The sequence below is a fragment of the Prionailurus bengalensis genome, chromosome B1 (assembly GCF_016509475.1).
Source record: "Prionailurus bengalensis isolate Pbe53 chromosome B1, Fcat_Pben_1.1_paternal_pri, whole genome shotgun sequence".
Taxonomy (NCBI): Eukaryota; Metazoa; Chordata; class Mammalia; order Carnivora; family Felidae; genus Prionailurus; species Prionailurus bengalensis.
The window spans coordinates 39593943-39615670 of NC_057344.1; the positions used below are offsets into that span (position 1 = coordinate 39593943).

The following is a 21728-nucleotide window of genomic DNA, read 5'->3' on the forward strand; positions in this document are numbered from 1 at the left end:
GGAGTGAAACTGCAGGTTGAAAGAGATACCGGTTTAACTGAAGCCAAAAAATGGGTTACAGGAAGTGTCAGTTTCAGGGAGACAGGAAGTGGCAGCAGATCAAGCTTAGTGGCTTGACAACCAGCCTAAACTGTCAGGCACTAAGTGGGATTTATCTCTAGCTTCCCAACTCCTAGCATATCCTGAAACACTCTCTGTACCTGAAATGCCCTTCCTGCCTCTCAGCAAAGCACCCTTCAGGTCTCGGCTGGGATGTCAGCTCCTGAGAGAGGCCCGCCTTGACAGCCCCTGTCTCACCTGTGTCTACTGCTACAGAAGGCAGAGCTGGGAATGAGAGACAAGGACAACCTGAAGGGAAGAAATGGTTGTGAGGCTGCCCAGGGTGGCAGCCACAGCCCATCAATGCCTACTCGGCTCTGGGTCAACCTAATCGTGGGCCCACCCTTCTTTCTGCCCTGTAAGATTTTTAATCTCGCTTGGCTCATTATTCTAATTAATTTTGGTTTTCAGAAGCATTAAAAATTTATCTCAAAGTAAAGTTAAAGAAACTGGAAGAATTGAAAAGGGAGCAATAGAAAAAAACAATAAAGGGGGAAAGGGTACTTGAAATGCATTACAAGTGAATGGAATCTAAAGGCACAACAGACTGACCCACCTGGAATTTAAGTAGTTTTAGGAGAGCTTTGTAAGAAGTATTTGTGTAAGGGAACTGAAAGGAACCGGAATAGAAAGGAGGTACAACCAAAGTGGTTCCTTCCCCAAACTGAGACACAGTGTCAATTCACTGCTCACCAGTATGAAAGAGCTGAACCAGGCCTCTGGGAAGCTATTTTATAAATTCAACAGATTACCATCATTTTTATAGACCACATTCAGATACAAAAGTACATACAAAGACTTACATAACTTCCAAGGTCAGTTAAAACCACAGCATATATAATTTGCCGAAGGCTTTTAACACTGTAAATGCCTACTTTCTGTGCTCTTTCTCCAAACTTTTATGGCTCACCAATAAAGAGATGTGTCATCATGATCTATTCTCTAATGAATCCTCCCTGTCTGTCCAGGACTCTGAAAAGAGAAAATCAGGAGTAAATGTAAATGTTGTCCTAGCCACTCTAAAAGTACAAAATTAAAGAGGCCTGATACCCTGTAATGAAAATGTTCTACTTAAATGAAATCTCATTTTCAAGGGACCCAACTGCAGAACAATCAACAATAACAGGCTTTATGTCCAAACGGGAGAGGAGGAGAAAGGCATAGCATGCTTGCCCTTGGTTAAGGAGGGTTATATTTAAACAATGAGGAATAAACATGTCTATGAGATGGGGTCTGAGAAAAATATGCTGGGTATTTTTTTTAATTAATGCGAATTCTGCTCCCAAATTTTCACAGAAAACTTTTTCTTTTCTAGTCTAATTATGCATTGCATTATTAACCACTGCCAGGAAGAAGCCAAAGGATCATAAAAATCTACTATATCACATCTAAAGCAATGTGAGGCTCTGGGTGCCCTCAGTGGACCACACATTCTGGCATGATCGAGATCTGCCAGGTGGGACTGGGGAAAAGAGATGCATTACAACATCAAGCTTGGGAGATACTCAAAATAGAAGATGAATATTGAGAACCACAACATCACACCAAGTTTTGGGGGCCAGGAAGCTAGGGCCAGTGATTTAACACATTTGACAAAAACATTTCCCCCTCCTCCCACAGCTACAAAGGAAGAGGGTTGCTTTTCTTACTAAGGTCACAACAACATGCACCTGTTTTGACTTGAGCCACTCCATGTCACTATAAACAGATGGCAAAATATTAAAAACCTTCCTGAATTTACAATGACATATCCATCTGGAAATGCTCTTTGGGATACCCACTTCTTAAAAAATTTTTGTTGTTGTTTTCATTTTTTAGAAAGAGTGCGAGCTGAGGAGGGGTAGAGACAGAGAGGGACAGAGGATCCGAAGTGGGGTCTGCACTGATAGCAGCAAGCCTGACATGGGGCTCAAACTCAAGAACCCAGAGGTCCTGACCTGAGCTGAAGTCGGGTGCTCAACCAACTGAGTCACCCAGGCTCCATGGGATACACACTTTTAAAAGAACAGTTTTGGGGGCACCTGGGTGGCACAGTCAGTTGAGTGTCCAACTTCAGCTCAGGTCATGATCTCACAGCTCGTGAGTTCGAGCCCCATGTCAGGCTCTGTGCTGACAGCTCGGAGCCTGGAGCATGCTTCGGATTCTGTGTCTACCTCTCTTTCTGCCCTAACCCACTCGCATTCTGTCTCTGTCTCTCTCAAAAATAAATAACATTTTTAAAATAATAACAATAAAAAATAAAAGAACAGTTTTCAAAAAGTTATATAATAAAAAGATAGGGGAAGGAGGATTAGAAAGTGAGAGCTAATAAATTTAGTTGAAACTTAACATCATTTCAGTAATGAATGTAATGAAATGTCTGAAAAGATTACCCCAATGAAGTTAAGCTTTATATTGTAACAGATAGCATATTCTTTTGTAAGCTAAAGCTTACAAAAGTAAAGTAAAGCTTTACCAAGTAAAGCTTGGTACACCTAAATGTACCAAGATTATTTGAAGGGTCTACTGGTTTTCTTGTAAGAATCTTGAGGCTTGTTACATGTGATAAATCTGCACAAGACTAATGCACAAAGCAGGTGTCAGTAGTAATATCATCATATCTTTATACAATACGTTATGGCTCTTCAGGTGCTATTATATGCATTACTTTATATTACCATTATAGTAATTATTATTCCCATGTGAGGATATCAGCCAAGAGAAGTAGCTTAGCTATATGTAAAAGAAAGTCAGTGATGGGATCAGTCCTATAAACCAAGTACCCAAACCCCAAATCCAATACTTCTTTATTCTCCCCTTCACTAAGATCAAGTTTTCTTTAGAAGAAAATTAATTTCCTCAAGAAAGGTAATATTGCATGGTGGTTAAGCGTATGGCTTTGAAAGATGCTCAATATCGCTCATCATTAGGGAAATGCAAATCAAAACTATAATGAGATACCACCTCACACCTGTCAGAATGGCTAAAATCAAAAACACAAGAAACAACAAGAATATTGTTTGGCATTGAATGTGGAGGAAAAAGGAATCCTTGTGCATTGTTGGTGGGAATACAAACTGGCATAGCCATTGTGGAAAACAGTATGGAGGTTCCTCAAAAAGGTAAAAATAGAAATACCCTACAATCCAATAATCACACTACTGAGTATTTACCCCCCAAATACAAAAAAACTGGGGTGCCCATGTGGCTCAGTTGGTTAAGCGTCCAACTCTTATTTCTAGCTCAGGTCATGATCTCACAGTTCATGAGTTTGAGCCCCATGTTGAGCTCTGCACTGATGGTCTCTCCCCCACTTGTGTGCATGTTCTCTCTCTCTCAAAATAAATAAGTAAACTTTTTTTTTAAAATAGCATTTTTTAAAGAATTGTATTTTAAACAATACTAATTCACTAATTCAGAAGGATACATGCACCCCTATGTTTGCTGCCACATATTTACAATAGCCAAATTATGGAAGCAGCCCAAGTATCCATCAATAGATGAATGGGTAAAGAAGATGTGATGTATACACAATGGAATATAATTCAGTCATAAAAAAAATGAAATCTTGCCATTTGCAACAACATGGATGAAGCTAGAGAGTACCGTATAATGCTAAGCAAAATGAGTCAATCTGAGAAAGACAAATACCATATGATTCCACTCACATGTGAAATTTAAGAAATAAAACAAATTAGCAAAGGAAATAAAAAAGAGAGACAAGCCAAGAAATAGACTCTTAACTATAGAGAACAAACTGATGGTTACTGAGGGGAGATGGGGGGGGGGGGGGAATGGGTGAAACAGGCGAAGGGGATTAAAAGTACACTTACCAAGAAAAGCACTGAGTAATATATAGAATTGTTGAATCATTATATTGTACAACTGAAACTAATATAACACTGCATGTTAACTATACTGGAATTAAAATTTAAAAACTTAATTTAAAAAAAGAGTATGGGCTTTGAAAACAAACAAACCTAAATACCAGGCTTTGTTCTGCCATACACCAGTTGCATAACTTTGGATAAATAACCTATCTTCTCTGGGCCTCAATTTTATCATCTGTAAAATGGAGATATTTGTATAATGGGCCTATGATAGCTATTATCATTATACATCAACTTCTGGTTTTTCTCTCCTTCCCTGCAAGGGTACTTCCCAGTCCCCCTGCAGTTGGATGGTGTCATGTGACCAGTTCTGACCAATGAAACATGGACAGATGTATGGCATGTTGCTTCCAGATCTGGACAATGAAAAGCACATGCATGATGCTGCAGCCCCACTCTTATCCAGCCTGGGGTTGAGGATGACAAAGTTGTGTTGATACTGGAGCAGCCTGGATCACCAAGTCACCTCATCAAGTCCTGCTGCCCAGACTACAGTGCACTTTGCTCTGTTGTGTGAAGCCACTGAAACCACGGCATTGTGACCACAGCATAATCTAGCATATCCTGACTAATACCGTCTTTGTGACTCTTGCTGTGATGATCAAATAAAACTATAAAGGAATTATAAAAAATCGGCCCCTACTATTAACATTGTACAGTGGTTAAATATGAGAACTAGGATTGTAAACTCAAAACACCTAATTTATAGTCCATTTATTCCCTCAACAAATATGTATTGAGTATCTATAATGTGTGAGGCCCCATCTGGGAGCTGAATATAAAGTGATGAACAAGACAGACACTATAGCTCATAACGCCCCAAGAAATAAATACATCTTTAAAAATCTTCTAGGAACCCCTTTCTGAGGGAGTTTAGACACAATCCTTCAGGAATATATATGGATATGTTCTAATGACTTGGAAAGGAATGAAGCCCTGCCCTGGGAAGGATCTGAACTGTTATAGCACCCATGTAGGTAGCTCCCAACACCTCAAGTCAGCCCACACGTGGGACTCACTGAACCATCCTGCCTGCTAACAAGAGCTCTAAGTGTCCAAGGCACTTGCCAGAAACGATAGAGACACAGTGAAAGAACTCTGATTTCCATCAAGGATATTCTAGTGAACAAATAGTTTACTAGCATTAAAATCTCACAGTGTACCCTACAGCAATTTGCCAGGTATCCAGTTCATTTTATGAAATGTGTGAGCTGGAGATAGATAGACCTCCTAATATTTTTAATTTCACTGTTTCCTCCTTGATTCTCAAAACTCTACTTTTCATGAGCAGGAAATTTTCCCATAACTCCTCCTCAGAATTGAATTGCTAGAATATTCTTGACTGGACCACTAAACTGTTGCCAGACACATTCTCAATGTAATGGTTTTGAGTCCCTGATTCAGCCGTATTTTCTTTTACTTGAGTAAAATGATTACATCTGGAAAGTGTATAAACTTGGACTCAAAACTCAAAATCAGTACCCACTGCATCAGAAAAACAACACTATTAATTCTAGGCAGATTCCTGTAGAATTTAACCGTGAGGCACTATAGCATTTCTCAGTAGTGGATCTGTCACACTCAAATCTAATTTAAATTCCAACAACTTTGCTTTAGAAGCTTTTCCATGAAATCTGGTATTTGCCTGACTTGCCTGCTGTAAATTCTATTAACCAAACTCTGCAGGACCTTACACTACTCTTGAATAATTCTACACTTGGAAAAAAACAAAAAAAGATTATGAAACTGCCAGCAAACACCTTTTATATTTCAGAAGGTAAACTTACAAGTTTAAGGCTTAAACTTTGTTTGTTTTTCCTTTCAGAACATCCAAAGGTTGAATTCAAACTCTGGACAATCACATTTTCCAAGGCACAGGAGAGAAGCCCTAATGAAAGCCTATTAGAGTTTGGGACCCACAGGTGAGACTCAGGCTGCTAAACCCGAAACAAAATCTCACTTAGTCCTCTCCTGCCTTTCCTTCAGCAACGATGGAAACATCTGGGGCAAAGGCAGATTCAGTATCATTTTTCTGACTCATCTCTCTAAGTCCCTCAGTCCGTGGGGTTTTCGGGTCTCCTGGGACATGGAACCTACTCTCCTTACCAGTAACAGTGACCTGTAGACACTGTCTGTCTCTTCCAACCATCTCTCCTCCTCACATCTCCTTCCTAAACCTTCAGGATACCCAAGTCCCTCCTGGGCTCCCTCCTCACCTGAACCCACCAGACCCACGCTCCATGTCCAGTCCTAAGGGAGCCGGCTTTCTCCAGTAACAACAGATGGGAGTTAATGGGATAATAAACCAGATCACACCAGGTTAACAAAAGGCCTTGCTCTGGTTAAGACATCTACTAAACAGCACTGCTTGTGGGGCTGGAGCACAGGGCAGACCCTGGGGACTCCGCTGAGCCCATCCAGTGGCCCTGCGTGCCCTACTTTGGGGAGGGGTCATCAAAACAAGATGTTGCCTTGAGACCACATGATCCTTCAAAAAGAAGTACTATTTCTTTTTTAAGTTTCATAACACTCACTCAAGGCACTTTTTAAAATGTATAAAAACATTCTGAAATGTAGGAAGAAACAAAACCTATAGATGTTCACTGACATCCTCAGATAAGATCACCTTAAATAAATTAAACAAACAAAACCTTCCCAACAATGTGCTGAAGAGGTAGCAAGGGAAGCAAAGCCATGACTCATGACAAACAAGTGAACTCCAAACGCCTTCAGCTTGCTTGCTAGTGTTTTGCTTCATGGTGCCCCAGCCAACCTTATCTGTAAAGAGCCAGATAGTAAATATTTTCAGCTTTGTAGGCCACATAAGGTTTCTGTTGCATATTCTTCTTTGGTTCATTTTACAGCCCTTTAATAGTGTAAAAACCATTCTAGCTTGAGGGCATTCGCTGGCAGCCTTTGGCCACATTTGGCCATTTGCAGGCTGTGGTCACACAGTTCTGCCTTGGAACATCTTTGGTGCTCACACAGGGCCACCTGATGACCATCTCTGACCCAACAAAAACTAAGAAACTTTTGTTTAAAAGGAAAGTGCCTTTCTAGATAGGCACTAAAAGAGTTCAGTTCTGCCTAAATCATTTTATTGGTTTTACACAGTTCCAACAAAAATCCTAGAGCTATTTATGTTTCCTTTTAGTTATTATTTTATTGGTTTTTACTTCAGGGTGGGAGGGGAGAGAGGTCAAGGGAAATAGAGGTCAAATAAAGAATTGGGCTAAATGATGTTATAATTTATATTTTAGAAAAGGTTAAAATAAGTAAGTTCTAGATAATACTGTAAGAAGGAAAAATACAATCTTTCAAGTAATAAACCATATTATAAAGCTACAGTAATTAAGAGTATCATTCTAGGATAAATCAGAAACAGATCAATAAAACAAAACAGCATAGAAACAGACCAAAAGTTAGATAAAACATAAATACATGATGAAGTCATGAAGTGTGATGATACAATGGCTTATTTAACAAAAATATTGCAGGGTCAACTGATTATCTATAGGGGGAAATCACGTTAGATTTTTTTAATCCCAAAATGTACTCCAAGGTAAATGCCAAGTAAATCACAGAGTTGAAGTTGTAAAATTCCATTAGAGGAGCTAGAAAAAAACCATATAGTTAAATATACTTATCTTTCTGTATTTGAAAAGACTTTCTTCTTTTTTTAAATCTAAGGGAAAAAGACTTTTAAAACTGATGGCAGAAATCACACTCACACAAAAGATAACAACTGACAACTGAAAAATCAAAATTAGTAAATTAAATTAGCATATTTAATTTTACATCATAAATTATATATTCCATAGTATATCATAAATTACATAGTAAACTAAAGTGCTCAGTAAAATTTAGTAAGTTAAACACAGGTAAACATCAAAAAAATATATAAAAATATAAAGGCCAACAACTAATTAGGAAAATTTTCAATAAATGAAATGGAAAAAGGGTCAGTATCCTTGGCATATAAAGATCCCTTGTAAGCTGTAAGAAATATACCAAACTTCAATACATAAAAAGTAGAGAGTTTTTTAAAGGACTCAAAAAAATTAATATATAGATAAAAAATGTTTAACTTTACTGGTAACCAAAGAAATATAAATCAAAATAGCACCATTAGCGTTTGCTTATCAAATTAGCCATGTACAGTGTATGGGGGCAATGAGTCCTACACTCTTCCCCCACTGCTGGCTGGAGTGGAAACAAACTCCGGTAAGTAATCTGGCAAGCGTTATTTACCAAGTATCTCTAAAGTGGTCATATTTTTTATTATTAATTTCATTTCAAGGAATCAATATAAATGAAACGATCATAAATCTGGACAAAAATGGATGCACTACAGCAGAACTGGGAGCATTATACATAAAATGAGAAATGATTTAAATGCCTAACACTGGGGAATGGTTAGTAAGCTGTGGCATATACATACTATGAAATACTATGTAGCCATTAAAATTATATTCATGGAGAGTTTTTAATGATGGAGAATTTATTATCTACATTAATTGAGAAAGAATACAAAATTGTGTATGTGCTAGGATCTCAGTTGTGATAAAATTCACTCACACACACACACACACACACACACACACACACAGGTTAAAAAGAAATATGCCGAAATGTTCAAGAGTGGTTATCACTAGAAAGAAAGAAAGAAAGAAAGAAAGAAAGAAAGAAAGAAAATAAGAAAGGAAATGTTGATACTCATCAAGCCAAAACTTACTCAAAACCAGAATTACAGAACTGACAGTGACCTCATGCATCTAATCTTTGTATTGTAGATTAAAAATAATTAAAAGTACTCGGGGTGCCTGGGTGACTCAGCTCAGGGCATGATCTTGCAGTTCAAGTGGGTTCAAACCCCACATTGGGCTCTGGGCAGACAGCTTGGAGCCTGGAGCCTACTTCGGATTCTGTGTCTCCCTCTCTCTATGTCTCTCTCTCTCTCTCTCTCTCTCTCTCTCCCTCTCTCTCTCTCTCTCTCTCTCTCAAATATAAACATTAAAAAATTTTTAATTAAAAAAATTAAAAGTACTTTATGAAACTGAGACATATCCCCCATGTATCAGCATCTTAACCCAACCTACAGTCAGGCCAATGCCAATCATGCTTCTTTGTGAACATCAGCAGAGTACTCTGTATAGGCAAGACACAGGTCTAAAGTAAAAGAACCAGCATCAATCAAAGTTAAGGGTCCATGTAAAAGCCCTGTAAGCAGGAAAATTTAATTCATTAAGTTGAAAATGACCAATAACCTTGATTTTGCTATTATTAGATTGTCAGAGCAACACATTTTAATTAATTTAGACCTGCTCTCACTGTGGCAGGAAGCCAGGAAACAGGATTCACCAGCTACTAGATTCTAATACAATAAACTAAGGAAATAATGTACTGGGATTCTTAATGAATTAAGTAGGGAGAAACAACTCTTGGGAGCATGATGCAATAGTATTAAGATACAACAGTAGGGAATACTTAAAACACCCTCTAATTAGAACAAGAAGGATCTAATCCAAATGCAGATAACAAAAGGTGTAGAAAGTACTCAAGTAACAAGTTCATTCTGGCAGAATGCTGTGGTGGAAACAATGGAGACTGTGGAGTCACACAGACAGGGCCTGGAATCCCAGTGCATCCATCTATAAACTTCACTCTCTGGCAAGATCCTTAACCTCTCAGAGCATCAGTTTCCTCATCTGTCAAACATAGATAGTAATTAACCTTTCAGGGTGGGGGTAAGGTTTGAGATAATAGATATTAGACATCTGGTTCAAAGCCCAGTATGCCTAACAATGAATGGAACCCATTATTCTCTTGATGAAAGACCAGGGACCAAAGAAGCCAGCCACGTGTCCCTGATGCTGTGGGCACTGCTTTCCCTTTCCTGGCCAACTTGCAGGCCCTGGTGGGGGGGGGGGGGCGGAGATGGGGGAGCCTTGCTTGGTGCTGGCAGGGGGGCCAGAGACAGGTAGGAAGAGAATGATCTAACAATAACCCTCAGTGATTATATGGAGCCCAGACCCTGACAGTCCTTGAAGTTTCCCCCAGGCAGTGCTGGCCTGGGTTCTGATTCCACTACACCCCAACCCAGACTCCAAAGAGCCTGGAACAGACCTGGGGACCAAGGGGTAGAAAAAAAAGCAAACATAATCCCCAGAGAAGGAACAAAATAACCACAGAAGGGGGCAAAATGCATGTTATAGAAAATACAATAAGCCTTATAAATGAAAGAAAAGTAACAAGAAATAAATTAAGAATGAGAAATCAACAAATCCAGAATAAGTCAATTCAGTAACACTTTAAAAGAGATGTTGAACACAAAGAATGAAGGAAATTGGCAGTGATGGGAAGAATTAATGAAGACAAAAATCAATACTCAGTAGAAAAACAAGAGAAAAATACTAGAAATACAATGTAAGTGTGCGTAAAATAAGAATGGGTCCTGGTGTGCATCAGGATCCTAAGAGAATTAGACAATGACCTTACTGATTGAGAGAGAGAGACAGAGAGAGCAAGAAAGTGTGTATATTTACAAAGCTCTAGTCATCTCCAGAAGCTGAGAAAGATCCTGGGTGGTATTACTGATCACTGAAAAATTAAAGGGCAATTCTGACAACTTATCAATATATTAAGCCTCCGTTTTTCAGAGAAGTAATAAAGATAATTTGAGGAGATAATTCAAAATCATTTAGCAACATCAAAATTGATTGTAATTATATTACGGGTAGTTGAGCAAGGAGTAATAATGAGCCCTTATTTAGAAAAACACAACTGTGTCAGACAAATGTGACAGCTTCTTGCATTGGTATAGACAAGTCTATTTTTAGGTGGCAGGACAGCACTGTGGTTAAGGAAGCCCCATCTTCAGTGTGAGAAAGACCTGAGGGTCAATCTCAGAGCTATCCCCTTACCAGTTTGGACATGTTATTTAATCTCTCTAAGCCTTAATTTTTCACCCACCTCATTGATGTTTGTGACAACTAATAATTAATTGAAAGAAAGACATAGCACATAGTAAGAATCACATAAATGGTAACCTATTTTGAAGCTTTACAGCATCTATTGTGTTGAGCTAGAATTTAAAGGGAGTGGTGCAGGGACATACTTCCTCAATGTCAAGATCTTGTCAAGTGGCTAAGAAAAAATGACAGCCATGTTGATAAACTCCTCAGAGAATATATGTATTATTTCCTTTGTCCTAGCAACAAGGTTAGCACTAGATGGCTGAATGATTGAGCTTACCACAGAATATCTGTGAACCCTACCTGTCTATTGGTCCCCTAAAAAAGAGCAAATCTTCTGTGGCCCCATGCCGTCCCCCCACAATGAACCTCACAAACCCACAGCAGCCAAACTCAGGCATCACAGGCTTACCTGAAAAGCATTTACTGGAGTCTCACAGATGCAAGGGTATTCCTACAAGGTTGGGAGAGGTCAGCTGAGAGCCTGCTGCATATCACCGTGACCGTGTGCCACATTCAACACACCTGATATGCAACAAGTATGTCCTGACTGATGCCAGGGACTAAAAATAGCCATGCACTGGCACGCCTCTTGGAATGTAAAGTTGTCTTTGTTTCTCTTGCAATTCTTCAGCTCATCTGAATATTCAAAAAGAATCAAGTAATCATCAGCTAAATGGATTAAAAATGTGTTATTTTCATGTTAATCTTAATTCTCACCACAGACTAGTGTTGTGTTTCAGAAGAGCAATATATTATAAACTCTATAAAATTCAATGGCTGAATTATTTACAAAATGTAAAATAGATAAGAAGGGGCCTGCAAGTATTTTGGGTCATTCAAAAATTACTAAGCGAAGATCACATGTCGGGATTCTGGTCTTACTTTGGAGAGTATATTAATTTTTTTTAATATTTAGAAGAAACTGTTTTGCCGACATCCTAAGTAAAAGCTATATGGTAGGCTCTGTTGGCAGCAGGAATGTGGACAGTGAGATGTTTGAGTAGAAGGAAGGGCTCTATGCTGTGCTAATCTCGGAAAACGAGCCCAGCTGACAGTGCAGCTGTGCCAAGAGGCTTCAAGGAGCATCCAGAGGCCAGACCCTATGCAAACCAGAACAGGAAACACACAGTTGTGCAGGGGAGTTTTCCCAACTCTTTGTTTCAATATCTCTACAATACTTTCCAAGTCAGTGAATATAATGACAGTTTGTTGCACATCATATAGTTCCTCTTTGAAAACAGCTCACTATCGGGGCGCCTGGGTGGCGCAGTCGGTTAAGCGTCTGACTTCAGCCAGGTCACGATCTCACGGTCTGTGAGTTCGAGCCCCGCGTCAGGCTCTGGGCTGATGGCTCAGAGCCTGGAGCCTGTTTCCGATTCTGTGTCTCCCTCTCTCTCTGCCCCTCCCCCGTTCATGCTCTGTCTCTCTCTGTCCCAAAAATAAATAAAAAAAACGTTGAAAAAAAAGAAAACAGCTCACTATTGAGCAGGAGCCCTGCTTCGCTCTCTTTCCCTCTCTCTCTCTCTGCCCCTCACTCACTTGCACCCTCCCTCAATCAATCAATCAATCAAAACAGCTCACTTTTCCACCTTTTGCTCCTTCAAACCCTTACAAGCAAGATACTACCTTCCTACTCCTACCACCAAACTATTCCAAAGAATCTAGCAATCTTGATAGAATTTCCAAATATGTATGGGTATTTTTATTATATATTCATGAACAAAATTGGATTTTTAAAAATTACAGTTCAAATGTGACTATGAAAACAAGTTAGGAGAGTGCTTTTGCGAGGCTAACCATCTAACTCTTCAATTGCACTCCTAGGTACTTATCCAGATAAGTTGAAAACTTATATCTGAAACAAATTTATGTCCTGCATACAAATGTTTATAGCAGCTTTACTCATAACACCCAAACTTAGAAGCAACCAAGTATCTAAGATGTCTTTCAATAGGTGAATGAATAATCATATATCCATTAAATGCAATATTATTCAGTGATAAAAATAAATGAGTTTTCAATCCCTGGAAAGACATGGGAGGGGAGGGGACTTTAATGCATATTCTAAGTAAAAATTCAGTCTGAAAAGGCCTCGAACCATATGATTCCAACTATATGACATTCTAGAAAATGTTAAACTATACAAACAGTAAGAAGACAGTAGTTGCCCATGTGAGGGGGCGGGGCTGAGGGTGGAGTAAAGGGCAGATGGACAAATAGGTCAAGTTAGGGGATAATATTCAAATTACTCTGTATGATACTTAATACTTTCATGAATACAGGACATGAAAGCTATACAACCCAAAAAATAAACCCTAGAGTAAACTATGGACTTTGGTTAATAATATAGTATTGGTGCCTGGGTGGCTCAGTCAATTAAGCATCCGACTTTAGCTCAGGTCATGATCTCGCAGTTCATGAGTTTGAGCCCTACATCAGGCTCTGTGCTGACAGCTCAGATCCTGGAGCCTGCTTCAGATTCTGTCTCCCTCTCTCTGCCCCTCCCCCACTCACACTCTGTCTCTGTCTCTCTCTCAAAAATAAACGTTAAAAAAAATTTTTTTAATTGTATCAATATTGAATTATAACTTGTAACAAATGTAGTCTATACCAGTTCAAAAGTTAACACTAGAGAAAACCATGGGTTGGGGGAAAGGGAACACACGGGAACTCTATGTGTCTGTTCATTTTACTGTACACTTTTAACTGCTGTAAGAAATAAAGTTTATTGGAGGGAGCCAAGATGGTGGAACAGCATGGAAGTTTTTTGTATGTCTCACATCCATGAAATACAGCCAGACCAACACTAAACCATCCTGCATACCTAGAAAACTGATTGGAGGATTAACACAACAATCTGCACAACCTGAACCACAGAATTCAGCAGGTACGTGGCACAGAGAGGTGACTTGAGGAGACAGAAGCTGTGGAGGGCAGGGAGGTGCTTTTGCATGCAGAGAGGACAGAGACAGTGGGGAGAATACAGGAGAAGCACCCCTTCCCAAAAGCAGCTGGAGAGAAAGGGGAAAATTGGAAACAGCCACAGGGACTGAACTAAAAAGGGAGAAAGGAGAGGGTTTAAATCCATGAAGACTGTAAACAGGGGGAGCACAGAGCCTGCAACTCCACAGCTCAATACCGGAAAGTGCTCTAGTGGGAAGGGAAAAGACCCAGGAACAGAGTGGGGTCTGGGAGGCTCTTGGGCCACACGGGGAGAAGTGGTTCCACTGCTGGAAGGACATTTGGTAGGGGCTGTGAGGCAACCTGGGCCCAACAGACCCCAGAGAATGGCCACATTCGCTGGTGCTGGAACAAGGTCATTAAGGGTGAAGCCTGGTGCCAGATGTGTGTTGTGATTTTCCATAATCCTTGAAACGCTGCTGCTAAAATATCTTGAGAACTTTTTCTGGGGCAGGCTGGCACCTGGCCGTAGTCTCCGGGCATCAGCAGCAGCACGGTCCCACAAACTTTCCTGGGTACAGCTGGCATTTGGCCATTGCTCGGTTAAACCCTCTGCAGAGGGGCAGAACGGGTCAAAGCCGCAGTCCCTCAGAAGTAAGGGGCCACAGAAAACAGCCACATCTGAGACAAAACTCAGGAGAGAAGTACAACCTGGGGCTTGGTCACAGTGTAAAAGCAGGGAGTGGACAAAAGCTGAAGACAAAGGACAGGTGTGTGATTGCTGATCAGGTAGAACAGAGTTCCAATACTAGGAACTGGGTAGCTGGGTGACACCATTTTCACCACTCCTGCACATGCGCATATGCACCTACAAGCGCCACAACAATCAACCCCAGTAGGCTAGCAGCGCCGTCAAGTGGAGAATGGAGCCATTACACTAAGCCCCGTGCAAGTGGGCCAACCTCAGTCTTCAAGAATAGAAGTCTCACCACCTGATTAGCTTATGGACTATAAAGCGCTTCACAGTCTGACTTCTAGGGGAAAACGAAGTAATTTCAGTAGTATTTCAGTCTGTTGGCAGGTCCATCTATTCAATTTTCTTTTATTTTTTTTCTCTTTTTCACTTTTCTTTTTTTTCAATACAGAAAGAGAAAAAATTCATTTTTATTTTTAATTTTTATTAAAAATATTTTTCTTTAATTTTTTCTACTATATTTTTTACTTTTGTGTGAATTTTTTCAAATTCTAGTTTACTTCCATCATTTCATTTTAGTCTACTTCAGTGTATTCACTTTTTCAAATTTTTAAACGATTTCCTTTTATTTTCTTCTTTCCCCTTTTTCTCTAACATATCAAGCCACTTTCAACACCCAGACCAAAACACACCTAGGATCTAGCATCATTTATTTGGGGTTTTTTTGTGTGTTTTTAATTTTTTAATTTTAATTTTTCTAATTTTAATTTTTTCTACCTCATTAATTCCTTTTCTCCCTTCAAAATGATGATACGAAAGAATTCACCCCAAAAGAAAGAGCAGGAAGAAACGACAGCCAGAAACTTAACCAACACAGATACAAGCAAGATGTCTGAACCAGAATTTAGAATCACAATAATAAGAATACTAACTGGAGTCGAAAATAGATTAGAATCCTTTCTGTGGAGATAAAAGAAGTAAAAACTAGTCAGAATGAAATAAAAAATGCTATAACTGGGCTGCAATCATGAATGGATGCCATGGCAGCAAGGATGGATGAAGCAGAACAGAGAATCAGTGATATAGAGGACAAACTTATGGAGAATAACAAAGAAGAATAAAAGAGATTAAAGCAAAAGAGCATGATTTAAGAATTAGAGAAATCAGTGACTCATTAAAAAGGAACAATATGGGGCGCCTGGGTGGCGCAGTCGGTTAAGCGTCCGACTTCAGCCAGGTCACGATCTCGCGGTCCGTGAGTTCGAGCCCCGCGTCAGGCTCTGGGCTGATGGCTCAGAGCCTGGAGCCTGTTTCCGATTCTGTGTCTCCCTCTCTCTCTGCCCCTCCCCCGTTCATGCTCTGTCTCTCTCTGTCCCAAAAATAAATAAACGTTGAAAAAAAATTAAAAAAAAAAAATAAATAAAGGAACAATATCAGAATCATAGGGGTCCCAGAAGAGGAAGAGAGAGAAATAGGGGTCAGAGGGTTGTGTGAGCAAATCATAGCAGAAAACTTTCCTAACCTGAGGACAGACACAGACATCAAAATCCAGGAAGCACAGAGGATTCCCATTAGATTCAACAAAAACTGACCATCAACAAGGCATATCATACTCAAATTCACAAAATACTCAGGCAAAGAGAGAATCATGAAAGCAGCAAGGGAAAAAAAAGTCCTTAACCTACAAGGGAACACAGATCAGGTTTGCAGCAGATCTATCTACAGAAACTTGGCAGGCCAGAAAGGAGTGGCAGGATATAGTCAATGTGCTGAATCAGAAAAATATGCAGCCAAGAATTCTCTACCCAGCAAGGCTGTCATTCAAAATAGAGGGAGAGATAAAAAGTTTCCCAGACAAACACAAATTAAAGGAGTTTGTCACCACTAAACCAGCCCTGCAAGAAATTTTAAGGGGGACTTTTTGAGGGGCGAAAAGATGAAAATGAATGAATGAATGAATGAATGAATAATAAATATATAAATAAATAAGCAAATAACTACCAAAAGCAACAAAGATTAGAAAGGACCAGAGAACACTACCAGAAACTCCAACTCTTCAAGCAACATAATGGCAATAAATTCATATCTTCCAGTACTCACTCTAAATGTCAATGGACTAAATGCTCCAATCAAAAGACACAGAGTAACAGAATGGATAAGAAAACAAGATCCACCTATATGCTATTTACAAGAGACCCACTTTAGACCTAAAGACACCTACAGATTGAAAGTAAAGGGATGGAGAACCATCTATCATGTTAATGGTCAACAAAAGAAAGCTGGAGTAGCCATACTTATATTGGACAATCTAGACTTTAAAATAAAGACTGTATCAAGAGATGAAGAAGGGCATTATATCATAATTAAGGGGTCTATCCACCAAGAAAACCTAACAATTGTAAATATTTATGTGCCAAATGTGGAAGCACCCAAACATATAAATCAATTAATCACAAACATAAAGAAACTCATTGATAGTAATACCATAATAGTAGGAGACTTCAACACCCTACTCACAGTAATGGACAGATAATCTAATCAAAAAAAATCAACAAGGAAACAATGGCTTTGAATGACACACTGGACCAGATGGACTTAACAGATATATTCAGAACATTTCATCCTAAAGCAACAGAATATACATTCTTCTCCAACGCACATGGAACATTCTCCAGAATACACCACATACTGGGACACAAATCAGCCCTCAGCAAGTACAAAAAGGTCAAGATCATACCATGCATATTTTCAGACCACAATGCTATGAAACTTGAAATCAACCACAAGAAAAAATTTGGAAAGGTAAAAAATACTTGAAGACTGAAGAACATACTACTAAAGAATGAATGGGCTAACCAAGAAGTTAAAGAGGAAATTAAAAAGTATATGGAAGCCAATGGAAATGATAAAACCACAATCCAAAACCTCTGGGATGCAGGAAAGGTGGTCATAAGAGGACAGTATATAGCAATCCAGGCCTTCCTAAAGAAGGAAGAAAGGTCTCAGACATACAATCTAACCTTACACCTTAAAGAACAGGATAAAGAACAGGAAATAAAACCCCAAACTAGCAGAAGACAGGAAATAATAAAGATTAGAACAGAAATTAATGCTATCAAAACCAAAGAAACAGTAGAACAGACCAATGAAAGCAGAAGCTGGTTCTTTGAAAGAATTAACCAAATGGATAAATCAGTAGCCAGTTTGATCAAAAAGAAAAAGGAAAGGACCCAAATAAATAAAATCAAGAATGAAAGAGGAGAGATCACAACCAACACAGCAGAAATAAAAACAATAATAAGAGAATATTATTAGCAATTATATGCCAACAAAATGGGCAATTATATGCCAATAAAATGGAAAAATGGAAAAATTCCTAGAAACACATACACTACCAAAACTGAAACAGGAAGAAATAGAAAATTTGAACAGACCCATAACCAGTAAGGAAATGGAATCGGTATTCAAAAATCTACCAAAAAACAAGAGTCCATGGCCAGATGGCTTTCCAGGGGAATTCTACCAAACATTTAAGGAAGAGTGAACACCTATTCTCTTGAAGCTGTTCCAAAAAATAGAAACGGAAGGAAAACTTCCAAACTCATTCTATGAAGGCAGCATTACCCGGATTCCAAAACCAGACAGAGACCCTACTAAAAAGGAGAACTATAGACCAATCTCCCTGATGAACATAAATGCAAAAATCCTCAACAAGATATTAGCAACTGACTCCAGCAACACATTAAAAAAAAATTATTCACCACGACCAAGTGGGATTTATACCTGGAACGCAGGGCTGGTTCAATATCTGCAAAACAATTAACATGATTCATCACATCAATAAAAGGAAGGACAAGAACCATATGATCCTCTCAATAGATGCAGAGAAAGCATTTGACAAAATACAGCATCCTTTCTTGATAAAAACCCTGAAGAAAGTAGGGGTAGAAGGAGCATACCTCGAGATCATAAAAGCCATATATGAAAGACCCAATGCTAATATCATCCTCAATGGGGAAAAACTCAGAGCTTTTCCCCTGAGGTCTGGAACAAGACAGGGATGTCCACTCTCGCCACTGTTATTCAACATAGGATTGGAAGTCTTAGCCTCTGCAATCAGGCAACACAAAGAAATAAAAGGCATCCAAGTCAGCCAGGAGGAGGTCAACCCTTCACTCTTCACAGATGACATGATACTCTATATGGAAAACCCTAAAGATTCCACCAAAAAACTGCCAGAACTGATTCATGAATTCAGCAAAGTTGCAGGATATAAAATCAATACACAACAATCGATTGCATTCCTATACACCAACAATGAAGCAACAGAAAGAGAAATCAAGGAATCGATCCTATTTGCAGTTGCACAAAAAAACCCATAAAATACCTAGGAATAAATCTAACCAAAGAGGTGAAAAATCTATACACTGAAAACTATAGAAAGCTTATGAAAGAAATTGAAGAAGCCACAAAAAAATGGAAAAAGATTCCATGCTCCTGGATAGGAAGAATAAATATTGTTAAAATGTCTATACTATCCAAAGCAATCTACATATTCAATGCAATCCCTATCAAAATAACACCAGAATTCTTCACAGAGCTAGAACAAATAATCCTAAAATTTGCATGGAACCAGAAAAGACCCCGAATAGCCAAAGCAATCTTGAAAAAGAAAACCAAAGCAGGAGGCATCACAATCCCGGACTTCAAGCTATACTACAAAGCTGTAATCATCAAGACAGTATGGTACTGACACAAGAACAGACACTCAGATCAATGGAACAGAATAGAGAACCCAGAAATGGACCCACAAATGTATGGCCAACTAATCTTTGAGAAAGCAGGAAAGAATACCAATGGAATAAAGTCTCTTCAGCAAGTGGTGCTGGGAAAACTGGACAGCGACATGCAGAAGAATGAACCTGGACCACTTTCTTACACCATACACAAAAATAAACTCAAAACTCTAAATGTAAGACAGGAAGCCATCAAAATCCTCAAGGAGAAAGCAGGGAAAAACCTCTCTGATCTTGCCAGCAGCAACTTCTTACTCAACACGTGTCTCTCTGGAAGCAAGGGAAACAAAAGCAAAAATGAACTACTGGGACCTCATCAAAATAAAAAGCTTGTGCACAGTGAAGGAAACAATCAGCAAAACTAAAAGCCAACTGACAAAATGGGAGAAGATATTTGCAAATGACATATCAGATAAAGGGTTAGTATCCAATATCTATAAAGAACTTATCAAACTCAACACCCAAAAAACAAAGAATCCAGTTAAGAAATGGGCAAAAGAGATGAATAGACACTTCTCCAAGGAAGACGTCCAGATGGCCAACTGACACGTGAAAAAATGCTCATCACTCATCATCAGGGAAATACAAATCAAACCCACAATGAGATACCACCTTACACCTGTCAGAATGGCTAACATTAACAACTCAGGCAACAACAGATGTTGGCGAGGATGTGGAGAAAGAGGATCTCATTTGCATTGTTGGTGGGAATGCAAGCTGGTGCAGCCTCTCTGGAAAACAGCATAGAGGTTCCTCAAAAAATTAAAAACAGAACTACCCTACAACTCAGCAATTGCACTACTAGATATTTATCCAAAGGACACAAAAATGCTTATGTGAAGGGGCACATCCATCCCAATGTTTACAGCAGCACTATCAGCAATAGCCAAACTACGGAAAAAGCCCAAATGTCCATCGACTGATGAATGAATAAAGAAGATGTGGTATATACATACAATGGAACGTTACTTGGCAATCAAAAAAAAAAAAAAGAAATCTTGCCATTTTCAATGTGGATGGAACTAGAGTGTATTATGCCAAGTGAAAAAGTCAAATCAGAGAAAGATAACATACTGTATTATTTCACTCATATGTGGAATTTAAGAAACAAAACATATGAACATAGGGAAGGGAAGCCAAAATAAGACCATAGCAAAGAGGGAAGCAAACCATAAGAGATTCTTAAATACAGAGAACAAACCGAGGGTTGCTGGAGGGGTATTGGGTAGGAGGATGGGCTAAATGGGTGATGGGCATTAAGGAGGGCATTTGTTGGGATGAGTACTAGGTGTTATATGTAAGTGATGAATCACTAAATTCTATTCCTAAAATCATTATTACACTATATGTTAACTAACTTGGATTTAAATTAAAAATAAAATAATAAAAATAAAAATAAATAAAATAAAATCTTAGCCCCTTCAGAAGCAATCGAAAATTCAGCAAAGAAACAGATTTTAATAGATTTTGTATATTCTCTTGAAAATTGAGCAGTGTGACATACAGAGGGAAAATGTACCTGTAAACACATTGCTTTCAAATTTGGTCAATAACTCAAAGTGGATTTCAAAAGATACAGGAGGGGATCTGGTTTTAACAGTTAAGAAGGGTTAGTAATTAGCACATGGTAAATGCACAATTCTGAAGCACCTAAATGTTTTTCAACCTAATCAAAACTCATCTGTTAAGCACCAATAACATGTTTAGCAATTGTCAAACTCAAGGTGTTGATAACAGGGTCAATACAATCCCTGTCCGCCAGCAGGTTAGATGTAGAGACAGCAAATGAGACGTCATCACCAGAGGGGGGGTCCTCTCTCACAGGACACAGACTATACTCAAAGATGTAAGTACAGGAGGGAAACAGTTGACACTTGAATGCTGAGGAAATTCAAGTTTATTTATTTTGAGAGACACAGACAGCATGAATGGGGGAGGGGCAGAGACAGATGGGGAGAGGGAGAATCCCAAGCAGGCTCCATGCTGCCAGAGTGTTGAGGAAATTCTAAGCAAAGAAACAAAACCACTGGGATAAGGAATGCATGGGGGTTTTGATGATTTCAGGGAGGAAGGTGATCTTGGCTTCTTAGAAAAGGTGAAAAGCAATCCAAGTAAAGCAGAATAAATCAGCACACCCTCAGTCATGGGAAGAGCATGGCTTCCCTTATCACATACCTCCTTAGGAAGGTGATGTGATTGTGATGAGATACAATCACATTTCTAGGGTGGGGCCAGGATAAGTTTAAATTTGATCTAATTTACAACTGCAGCTGTTGAAAGTTCCTCAAAGAAAGGTTACCAGATAATTCTAAGAGTGTGCAGCAAGCATCAGGAGAACGCCAAGTAACACAGAAGAAAAAGTGGTCTCTGAGATAGATGAAGGAGGAGGCAG

General features: G+C 39.0%; 1 protein-coding gene across 2 annotated transcripts in view; it reads right to left on the reverse strand.

The window, feature by feature from the left end:
* CSGALNACT1 (chondroitin sulfate N-acetylgalactosaminyltransferase 1) overlaps positions 1–21728 on the reverse strand; it is a 342071-nt gene that overhangs the window by 218116 nt on the left and 102227 nt on the right. Inside the window, exon 1 of one of the 2 annotated variants that reach the window (XM_043562613.1) lies at positions 11355–11558. The exons of the other annotated variant lie outside the window; for it this stretch is intronic. The gene's annotated coding sequence lies outside the window, so the exon portion shown is untranslated. Of the gene's footprint in view, positions 1–11354; positions 11559–21728 lie in introns of those variants that run through there. 2 annotated transcript variants of the gene reach the window in all.